The sequence below is a fragment of the Orcinus orca genome, chromosome X (assembly GCF_937001465.1).
Source record: "Orcinus orca chromosome X, mOrcOrc1.1, whole genome shotgun sequence".
NCBI classification, from domain to species: Eukaryota; Metazoa; Chordata; class Mammalia; order Artiodactyla; family Delphinidae; genus Orcinus; species Orcinus orca.
In genome coordinates, this window is record NC_064580.1 from 47,172,491 (window position 1) to 47,184,569 (window position 12,079).

Here is a 12,079-nt window from a genome sequence, read left to right on the forward strand (position 1 = left end):
TGATATAAAATAAAAATGGGAAGGAGAGAGAAAAAGAAAATGGCTAGCATATAAAAATAAATACATAAATATAACAAGCAGAAAGAAAATTGGCAAAGCTACAATAGTACTCATTTCTGTATTTGATCATGAGGCTGTAATCACCATCGATGTCTTCTTTCTTCTTTCTTCCACTATCCATTCTGTATTTCCCCCTGCCTTCTTCCAGAACCTCAGATGCTTTTTCACCTGATGGAGTGACTCAAACTTTTATTCCTGAGTTCTCAATCATCCTGCCAGGTTTTAGTTGCTGTAGTTCTCTATTACTTTTTACTATTGGGCATGGAAGTACTAAGAGGCACACTACAGGAAGTACTATGAGGCACACTAATAATCCTCTGGGTTGCAGACATAGTCCTCCTTGCCTGTGTTGTATAGCAGCAAATCAATTTCCCCTTGGTAATGAAGATCAATCATTCCAGCCAGTAAATTAACTCCACTTCCCCCCATTTTTTTTGCCTGTAGTTTCATTGGCATAGAGCCTAAAATGTCTCACCTTCCCATTCATTGATGTGCCTCCTGGTAGAGGCCTCTCCCACTGGCAGAGAAGACTCATCAGAACTTAGGGCACAATGCCCCCAGCTTCATTAGGGTCTTCCCACATGTACCCATTCTATCTTACAGGATCCTATTCCTTCCCCATCAGTGCCCTCAGTTTAATAGTAGACACCCTGAGAGGCTAGGAATTCAATTTGCATTGTAATTCAGCCAGTCACAGGATGAGATTCTGCATTTGATTTTTCAGCAGAAGACTGATCCCAGCTCAAAGATAGTCAGGCAGTGAGGGAGTGAATTCTCCATCACTCAGCCTTCTTGTTCTATTCAAGATTTCAGTTGACTGGATGAGGCCAACTCACATTGGGGAGGGCAATCTGCTTTACTCAGTCTACCAAGTCAAATGTTAATCTCATCCAGAAACAGTCTCAAAGGCATACTCAGAATAATATTTAACCAACTATCTGGGCACTCCATGGGCCTGTCAATTTGACACATAAAAATCAGAGGGACTTGAAAGTGAAATTAAGAAAACACTCCCATTTACCATTGCAACAAAAAGAATAAAATACCTAGGAATAAACCTACCTAAGGAGACAAAAGACCTGTATGCAGAAAATTATAAGACTCTGATGAAAGAAATTAAAGATGATACAAATAGATGGAGAGATATACCATGTTCTTGGATTGGAGGAATCAACATTGTGAAAATGACTCTACTACACAAAGCAATCTACAGATTCAATGCAATCCCTATCAAACTACCACTGGCATTTTTCACAGAACTAGAACAAAAAATTTCACAATTTGTATGGAAACACAAGAGACCCAGAACAGCCAAAGCAATCTTGAGAAAGAAAAATGGAGCTGGAGGAATCAGGCTTCCTGACTTCAGACTATACTACAAAGCTACAGAAATCAAGACAGTATGGTACTGGCACAAAAACAGAAATATAGATCAATGGAACAGGATAGAAAGCCCAGAGATAAACCCACACACATATGGTCACCTTATCTTTGATAAAGGAGACAAGAATATACAATGGAGAAAAGACAGCCTCTTCAATAAGTGGTGCTGGGAAAACTGGACAGCTACATGGAAAAGAATGAAATTAGAACACTCCCTAACACCATACACAAAAATAAACTCAAAATGGATTAAAGACCTAAATGTAAGACCAGACACTATAAAACTCTTAGAGGAAAACATAGGCAGAACACTCTATGACATAAATCACAGCAAGATCCTTTTTGACCCACCTCCTACAGAAATGGAAATAAAAACAAAAATAAACAAATGGGACCTAATGAAACTTAAAAGCTTTTGCACAGCAAAGGAAACCATAAACAAGATGAAAAGACAACCCTCAGAATAGGAGAAAATATTTACAAATGAAGCAACTGACAAAGGATTAATCTCAAAAATTTACAAGCAGCTCATGCAGCTCCATATCAAAAACCAAACAACTCGGGCTTCCCTGGTGGTGCAGTGGTTGAGAGTCCACCTGCCGATGCAGGGGACACGGGTTCATGCCCCGGTCCAGGAAGATCCCACATGCCGCAGAGCGGCTAGGCCCGTGAACCATGGCCATTGAGCCTGTGCATCCGGAGCCTGTGCTCTGCAATGGGAGAGGCCACAACAGTGAGAGGCCCACATACCGCAAAAAAAAAAAAAAAAAACCAATCCAAAAATGGGCAGAAGACCTAATAGACATTTCTCCAAAGAAGATATACAGGTTGCCAACAAACACATGAAAGAATGCGCAACATCATTAGAGAAATGCAGATCAAAACTACAATGTGATATCATCTCACACCAGTCAGAATGGCCATCATCCAAAAATCTACAAACAATAAATGCTGGAGAGGGTGTGGAGAAAAGGGAACCCTCCTGCACTGTTGGTGGGAATGTAAATTGATACAGCCACTGTGGAGAACAGTATGGAGGTTCCTTAAAAAACTAAAAATAGAACTACCATACGACCCAGCAATCCCACTACTGGGCATATACCCAGAGAAAACCATAATTCAAAAAGAGTCATGTACCACAATGTTCATTGCAGCTCTATTTACAATAGCCAGGACTTGGAAGCAACCTAAGTGTCCATCGACAGATGAATGGATAACGAAAATGTGGCACATATATATACAATGGAATATTACTCCGCCATATAAAGAAACGAAATTGAGTTATTTGTAGTGAGGTGGATGGACCTAGAGCCTGTCATACAGAGTGAAGTAAGTCAGAAACAGAAAAACAAATACCGTATGCTAACACATATATATGGAATCTAATATATATATATATATATATATATATATATATATATATATATATAGTCATGAAGGACCTAAGGGGAAGACGGGAATAAAGACGCAGACCTACTAGAGAATGGACTTGAGGACACGGGGAGGGGGAAGGGTAAGCTGGGACAAAGTGAGAGAGTGGTAGTGTATATATGGACATATATACACTACCAAATGTAAAATAGATAGCTAGTGGGAAGCAGTCGCATAGCACAGGGAGATCAGCTCGGTGCTTTGTGACCAGCTAGAAGGGTGGGATAGGGAGGGTAGGAGGGAGGGAGATGCAAGAGGGAAGAGATATGGGGATATATGTATATGTATAACTAATTTACTTTGTCATAAAGCAGAAACTAACACACCATTGTAAAGCAATTATACGCCAGTAAAAATGTTTTTAAAAAATCAGAGGGACTTAGATATACAAACTAGCAGAGATCAAAGTTGCCAAGATGGGAAACAAAAATTCTGTGAGTGAGTTATAAGATGTACTACTTAGAGGGACCACTCCTAATTCTACCCCTTGATTTCAGGACCCATTTATACTGGCTATGGGGGGAGACAGCACCATATAATGGTCTCTGATTCAAAGTATATACTGCATCCTATAAAACAGAATCCCATCCTTTTAGGGTGTTGTTTCCCAACTAGCATCATAACTGAGTCTTCAAAGCTAATCCAGAAACTCAGTTCACAGCAAAGGACGTGTAGCAAAGTGTTCATGCCTATGGAATTAACTGGTCTTACCACATACAACATCATCTAGAAGCAGCTAGCCTAACTGAGAGGTGGAATGGCTTTGAAGACTTTGAGATTAGTGTCTTTATAAGAAGAGACATGAGAGAGCCCTTTCTGTCCACTATGTGAAGACACAGCAAGGAGATGGTTACCTGTAAGTCAGGAAGAGGGATCTCACCACAAACCAAGTTGGCCTGCACCCAGATGGTGGAACTTCCCAGCCCCCAGAAGTGTGAGAAATATGTTTCTGATGTTTAAGCCACCCCATCTATGGTACTTCTGTTATGGTCGCCTGAGCAGACTAATACACATGGGCCCATTGTTTCTTTTACCAAACACTGGAGAGGATGGTGAAAATGGCTAATTGATAGGCAGAGAGCACATCATTTTATCCACCCAATTATTAAGAGTCTCCTCTGCATGTATGCCTTTTGGTGGGCATTCGCATGGGACACAAATATCTCCACTGTCTGTGTCCATTCAGAGGTCTGTTCACCTCTCTCCTCACTAGACTTCCTTGTCACTAATATTCCAGTCCTGTTCCTTCCAAATCCCTGACCACACATCAGCACAGATCTATACTTTTGGCCATCTCTCACTCTAGACACAGTGGACAATGAATATACTGCTCTGTGTTCTGCTCACTGGAGAGGATTTTCCTTCACTATGGTCATTCAGGGTCACCCCTGAGTAGAGCTGTGATGTGCATCTGTCCATTTTCAGATGGTACCAACATATCATGCAGATGCGTATGTAAGTCAGGCTTGAGTCTCTTCATCCTCAGTTAACTGGTCATAAGGAATGCCCCATAACATCATAGACATCAACTGAAGGAGAGGAGGCAATACAATAGGAGTTGGTGTCAAGAGTCTGAGCCACTTGCTCAGGCAACTTACTTGGACCTTCTGGACCTGCCCAACTTGGTCTCTTCTATACCATTTTCATTTGATATTAGATTGCTGCTACACATGGCTTATTTATGGCCCTATGGCTGTGTGGATCACACAAGACACCTACGTGGGGATCTTAGGCTGTATGGTTACCTGCTATCTCATGGTTAGGTGTTCAGTCTCTGCCAAGGTCCAGTACTAAGCCAGCAGCTGTTTCTTAAAAGGAGAATAGTTATCTGCAAAAGAGGGCTCAAATTGCTCTAAAATCCTGGAGGCCAACACTGTGATTCTTTCATTAGTGCTTACCAGAAATGTCATACGGCATTCTACTTTGTCATAGACACTTCGAGTATCATTGGATCTGCTGGATCATAAGGTCCAACGTGAAGAGCAGCTTGTCCTGCAGCCTGAACTGCAGAGCTTTAGCTTGTTCTGGCCCCATTCAAAACTGGAAAGCTTGTGGGCAACTCTGTAGATAGGTTCAAAGTAACACACTCAAATGTTCCTTCCAAAATCCAAAGAAGCCTGCAAAAGTATCTTAGTCCGTTCAGGCTGCTATAACAAAACACCACAGATTGGGTGGCTTATAAAGAACAAACACTTAGGGGCTTCCCTGGTGGCACAGTGGTTAAGAATCCACCTGCCAATGCAGGGGACACGGGTTCAAGCTCTGGTCCAGGAAGATCCCACATGCCGTGGAGCAACTAAGCCTGTGTGCCACAACTACTGAGCCTGCGCTCTAGAGCCCACGAGCCACAACTACTGAGCCCACATGCCACAGCTACTGAAGCCTGCATGCCTAGAGCCTGTGCTCTGCAACAAGAGAAGCCACCACAAAGAGGAGCCCACGCACAGCAACGAAGAGTAGCCCCTGCTCTCTGCAACTAAGAAAGCCCGTGCACAGCAACGAAGACCCAATGCAGCCAAAAGTAAAATAAATAAAATAAATAAATTTATATAAAAAAAGAACAAACACTTATTTCTCACAGTTCTGGAGGCCAGAAGTCCAAGATCACGGCGCTGGCAGATTCAGTGTCTGGTAACAGCCCGCTTCGTCATCGACAGCCATCTTCTCACTGTAACCTCACATGGTAGAAGGAGTGAGGGAGCTCTGTGGGGTTTTTTTCATAAGAGCACTAGTCCCATTCATGAGGGCTCCATCCTCATGACCTAAGTACATTCCAAAGCACCTCCTAATACTGTCACACTGGGAATTAGGATTTCAACATACAAATTTTGGGGGGGACACAAACATTCAGACTATAGCACAAGAATTATACCTCTTTGTGGTAGAAGGTGTGAAGTGTGGCAGCTTGTCTTTCCCCTTGGAGGGAATTTTCAACATGCTCTAGACCATTTATTCCTAGAGACTTCATTGAGGCAGCAGGCCCCTGAATTTTTGCAGGGTTTATATACAACTGTATTCATCAGGCTTCTCCAGGAAAACAGAACAAAAAGGATGTGTATATATTAGAGAGAGCTTTATCTTGAGGAATTGACTCATATGATTATGGAGGCTACCAAGTCTAAAATCTGCAGGGTGGGCTGTCAGGCTGGAGACCCAGGGAAAAGCCAATGTTGAAGTTCAAGTATGAGGGCCATCTGCTGGCAGAATTCCTTCTAGCTCGGGAAGGTTAGTTCTTCAGCTGATTGGATGAGGCCCACCCACATTGTGGAGGATGATATGCTCTATTAAGAGTCAACCAATTTTTTTTTTTTTTGGCCACGCCACGCAGCATGCGGGATCTTAGCTCCCCCACCAGGGATAGAACCCGTGCCCCCTGTAGTGGAAGCATGGAGTCCTAACCACTGGACAACCAGGGAACTCCCCACCAATTTAAATGTTAATCTCATCCAAAAAAATCACCTTCACAGAAACATCCACAATAACGTTGGACCAAATATCTGGGCACTGGCCCAGCCATATTGACCCTTAAAGTTAACCAACACTTTCATTCTTACTAAGGCATCTAAAGTATTTGTTACTTCCTGCTCACCAGATCCAATCAACATGTCATCAATGTAGTAGCCCAGTGTGATGTTTTGTTGAGTGTCAATGTTATGGAGATCTCTGCAGACTGTATTATGGCAGAGATCAAGAGATTTGACATAGCCCTGAGGCAACACCTTGAAGTTATACTGCTGTTCTTATCAGGTAAAAGCAAATGGTTTCTGGAAGTCCTTGAAAATTGGTATGGAGGAAGAGTCATTAGCCAGGCCAATACCTGCATACCGAGTTCCAGGGGTTATGTTGATTTGTTTCAGTAAATATACTATAGCTGGAACAGCAGCTACAATTGGAGTCACCATCTGATTAAATTTATCATAGTCTATGGTCATTATGCAAGATTCATCTGACTTCTACACAGGCCAAACTGGTGAGTTAAATGGAGATGTGGGAGGTGTCAGCACATCTACTTCTTTAACTTCTTCTACAGGGCCATTAACCTCTGCATTCCCCTAGGGATGCGTTACCACTTCTGGTTTACTAACTTTGAAGGGAGTGGAAATTCACTTCCATTTAGCTCTTCTTACCATAATGGCTCTCATTATTATCAGCAAGCTGATGTGGGGATTATGCCAGTTTCTAAGTATGTTTATTCCAGGGATAAATTCAGAAATTGGAGAAATAACTACAAGGTGGGTTAATGGACCAACTGGGCTCAATGGGAATCAGATCTGAGCTAAGACTCAATCACCTGACCATCGTAAAGCCCCCCACTTTCACTGTTGGGCCACAGTAGCATTTCAGGTCCCCAGAAATTAGTGTCAAATCAGAGCCACTATTTAGTAATCCTCATAAGGTCTGGGTATTTCCTTTTCCCCAATGCTCACTCACTCTATTAAATGGCCACAGGTCCCTCTGGGGAAGGCTTGGAGGAAGATTTACAGTATGTTCTTACAGCAATGGTACAGGCTCCTTCCTCGAGTGGACCTGGCATCTCCTTCAATCAAGGGGCTCTGGGTCAGTGAACTGACTTCTGAAAACAGTGAGAAGCTGACTCTCCACTGTGGTGACTTGAGTCAGATTTTTAGCCACTAGATCTAGAACTTTTCCTATCATATAGATTGAGTGATAATCTAGTAGGCTATTTATTTTATCTATTTTATTTTATTATTTTATCTATCTATTTTATTCCTAGGGACATCATGATCAATTTGCCTGTACATCCATGCTGCCCTTTACAGATGTGCCCACTTTGTCTTTGGCAGTTAAGTGCTGCTACTTGGCCTCAGCTTCTCTGGGTTTCCATCATCACCATTGAAGCCAGGAAGCCTATCTTAGCCTGTTCTGGCTGCTATAACAGAATATCATAGACTGGTGGCTTATTAACAACAGAAATTTACTTCTCACAGTTTTGGAGGCTGGGAAGTCCAAGATCAAAGCACTGGCAGATTCAGTGAGGGCCTGCTTCCTCATTCATAGATGGCTGTCTTCTTCCTGTGTCCTCACATGGTGAAAAGGGCTAGAGATCTCTCTGGAGCCTCTTTTGTAAGGGCACTAATCCCATTCATGAGGGCTCCACTCTCATGACCTAATCACCTTCCAAAGGCCCCCATCTCCAAATACTATCACATTGGGGATTAGGTTTCAGCATATGAACACGGCGGGGGGGGGGGGAACATATTCAGTATATAGCATTCTGCCCCTGACCCCCCAAAATTAATGTCCTTCTCACATGCAAAATACATTCATTCCATCCCAACAGCCTGAAAAGTCTTAATTCATTCCAGCATCAACTCTAAAGTCTAAATTCCAAAGTCTCATCTAAATATCATCTAAATCAGATATGGGTGAGACTCAAAGTACAATTCATCCTGAGGAAAATTGCCCTCCAGCTGTGAACCCAACAAGTTATGTGCTTCCAAAATACAGTGTTAGGACAGGCATAAGGTAGACATTCCTATTCCAAAATGGAGAAATAGGAGAGAAGAAAGGAGTGACAAGGTCCTGAGCAAGGCTTCTTTGGCCAGGTGCTCTGCTCTCCAGGCCCACTGGGGTGGTGGCCCACCTTCCAGATACACTGGGGTGAAGCACAATGGTGTGGCTTTGCTGGGCAAGGGCTGGGCCCGCAAGGCTTCAGACAGCCAGCTCCCAGGTTGTTCTGTGCCACGGCCCCATGGCTCTTGCATCTGGAGTCCTGAGCCTGCAGCTCTGCCAGGAGGCCCAGTCCTTTGAAATCAAGGTGGAGGCACCATGTCCCCTTGGTTCTTCTGGATGTAGCCCATACCACCCCAGGCCGCCGGAGCTGCACCTGGGGCAGTTGGGGAGCCCAGTGCCGAGTGCAGTAGCAGAACCCACCACCACATGAGGCGGTGCCGGGCAGTGTGCCAGCGGCTCCTCCTTTGAAATTACTCTGCCCCCAGGGCCCTTGCACTCTGGGCCTGTGATCAGAAGGGCAGCCCTGATGATCTCTGGATTGTCTTCAGGGTCATTCTTCCCCTACGTCATTCCTGGCCTACAGAAGAGAGCAACCACAGAGCTTTCCAAGTTTGCATATGCGCTTCTCACTAATGCTTTCTCAATGTCTCAGTGAAAGTAGTGTCTTCTGAGCCTTGTCATGGAACATAGTTGGGGATTGCATTCAAGTCATACATGATAAGTTCTGTCCAACACTCCCATTACCCAAAGCCTTTGGATTCCCTCCTCCATATCATGCCACGACACCTCTGGCATCTCAACCTCATTAACTGTAGGCCACAATTGAGTCTCAGTTTCAGTTAGCCAACCAAGTAAACCCTTAGAGCATGTGCTGACACATTAAATCCAGAATCTCTAGTAAGTGTACCTATATCAATGAATTCTGCCTAATCTAGAGTTATATTCTGCCCTCCTTCATCTAACACCCTTAGAGTCCTCTTCTGCATATATTCCCCAGATTTCTGCCAATATATATTAGCAAAGTCTTGTGATTATTTTGGTGTATAAGCACTTTCCAACTTGGTCATAGTGTGCACTTGTTCCCCTGGACCATGCTGAGATTTGACCTCAGTCATGTGTCTATCAGCAGTAGGGGTTGGTTGTGGTGGCTCTTGAGGAGAATGAGTATCCCTTTTCAAGGCACCTGGACCAGGTGAGTTTATCACAGCATTTTCAAGGAGAGAAAGGTTAGTTTCGGACACTGAAGGGCAAGCTACTTCCATTAGTAAGGAAGGCTCAGAGTGACTTGGTAGTTCAAGACTGTGAGTTTCATTTGGGACCAAACAGATGTCCCCATTCCAAGTTTCAGGATCCCATTCTTTAACAGTCAATACCATAACTTTCACATGGAAAATTGTCAAGACTGTGAATTCAACTGTCGTTGTAATTCAACAACTTATACAATTAAATGTTGTGTCTGATGTTCAGCAATATTAGCCCTGCTGCTAGGCATCATGAAAGTTCTCTGGTTCTTAGGCTGTGACTTGAGCTGAGAAATTAACAGACCCAAGCTTGTTATTTTTCTCTTTGTAAGCGCTCAAGTGCATTCAAAATAATCTATCCCCCATCACGGTCTTCATAGTCATGATCATGGCCATAATAGTCAAGTGCAGCAGCCATTTCAGCTTCCAGGGAATGTGCTTCAGTTGGCACTTCATCACAATCAACCATAGGTTGATTAATTGTGATGCAACGGCATGCCATGGATTACTAGCATCCATCTCTCATTGGCAAGGAGTTCAGCACCGTGCATAAGCCAGAGGTGTGAACAAACCAATCTCAAAGTCCCATCTTTGCAGATCTCTTTCCTGGCACCACTCCTGGTAACAATTCTGTATCAGTCTGAGTCCTATCTGGAGAGAGGAGTAACACAGTAATTTGAACAGGGAAAGTTAATATAAGGAATTACCTATAACAGGGGATTGGAATAATGAAGGATTGGTTAGTGAGATGTGAAGAGAATTCGAAAGAATATAGAAATAGCAGATATAAGAAGTAGTCACAAGGGAATTCCCTGGTGGTCCAGTGGTTAGGACTCGGCACTTTCACTGCCGAGGGCCGGGTTCGATCCCTGGTCGGGGAACTAAGATCCAATAAGCCATGCAGTGTGGCAAAGGAATTAGTCACTATCCCTAGGCTGGCATAGAATGCCCCTGGGGCTGAGATCCAGATCTTGTTGGAGAGGCATGACTGTAGTTCACTGCAGGTCAGAGAAGTCATTGTGGTGCTGCATTGGTGGAACTTTCCAGAAATCTGCCTGCTGGGAGGCAGGAGAAAGCTGTTCACTGAGTGCTGCTGGCCTCTGTGCACCGCAAGAGCCAGGCCCTGAGGAAGCTGTGAGTGCATCAAGATCCAGAAGCATTCTTCTTGCTACCAAACTGCCTGAGGGTGAGTTCTGGAGGGAGAGGAAAGCTGCTGATCACTGGGTACTACTGACCACCATGCATGGTAGAAATCAGGCACTGGAAGAGTTGTGAGCACTGCAGGAGACTGATTCTAGAAAAAGCCATGCAGAAGGAGCCTGTCAAGCGAACATGCAGGAGTCAGGAAGAAAACCCCTTTTCCTCTTGCAATATCTCTCTAGCACCCTCTACTGAGAAAGTTTCAGTGCCAGCTGTCAAAGGAAAAATAGTTAAAATTGCTTCATTATCACAGAAGAGGCAGAAAGGGTGAATTTGAAGTTGAGAGGCAATAAATTGATAACCAGCACACCATGGGTCAAACAAGAAATCCTAAGAAAAATTAGAAAGTATTTTGAATGAAATTAAAGTGAAAATATAATGTATCAAAATATATGGAATGCAGCAAAAGCAGTGCTTAGAAAGAAAATTATATGCTTATTATTAGAAGAGTAGTCTCAAACCGATGACCTCAGCTTCTACCTTAAGAAATTATGATAAAAAGAGGAAATCAGGGCTTCCCTGGTGGCGCACTGGTTGAGAGTCCGCCTGCCGATGCAGGGGACATGGGTTCGTGCCCCGGTCCGGGAATATCCCGCATGCCGCGGAGTGGCTGGGCCCGTGAGCCATGGCCACTGGGCCTGCGCGTCCGGAGCCTGTGCTCCGCAACGGGAGAGGCCACAGCAGTGAGAGGCCCACGTACCGCAAAAAAAAAAAAAAAAGAGGAAATCAAACCTAAAGTAAGCAGAAGAAAGAAAATAAGAGCAGAAATCACTGAAGTAGAAAACAAAAAAAAATAGAGAAAAACAAAGAAACCAATAGTTGGCTTTTTGGGAAGATCAATAAAACTGATAAACCTCTAGCCAGATTGATGAGGAAAAAAAGAGAGAAGACCCAAATGCCTAATATTAGGAGTGAGATTTTGGACAACACTACAGATCCTACAGAAATTAAGATAATAATAAAAGGATATTATTTATTTTTTAAATTTTATTAAAGTATAGTTGATTTACAATGTTGTGTTAATTTGTTGTGTACAGCAAAGTGACTCAGTTTTATATATATATATATATATATATATGTATATATATATATATGTATTCTTTTCCATTATGGTTTGTCACAGAATATTGAATATAGTTCCCCTGTGCTATACAGAATGACCTCGTTGTTTATCCATCCTATATATAATAGTTTGCCTCTGCTAATCCCAAACTCCCATTCTTTCCCTCCCCTACCGCCCCCCTGCCCTGGCAACCACAAGTGTGTTCTCTATATCTGTGAGTCTGTTT

At 43.2% G+C, this 12,079-nt stretch overlaps 1 non-coding gene across 1 annotated transcript; it reads left to right on the plus strand.

Annotated features, from left to right (window-relative positions):
* The first annotated feature begins 10,399 nt into the window (after nucleotides 1-10,399).
* Nucleotides 10,400-10,471, plus strand: TRNAE-UUC (transfer RNA glutamic acid (anticodon UUC)). Its single transcript has one exon. It is a non-coding gene; the product is annotated as a tRNA-Glu (tRNA).
* The last annotated feature ends 1,608 nt before the right edge of the window (nucleotides 10,472-12,079 follow it).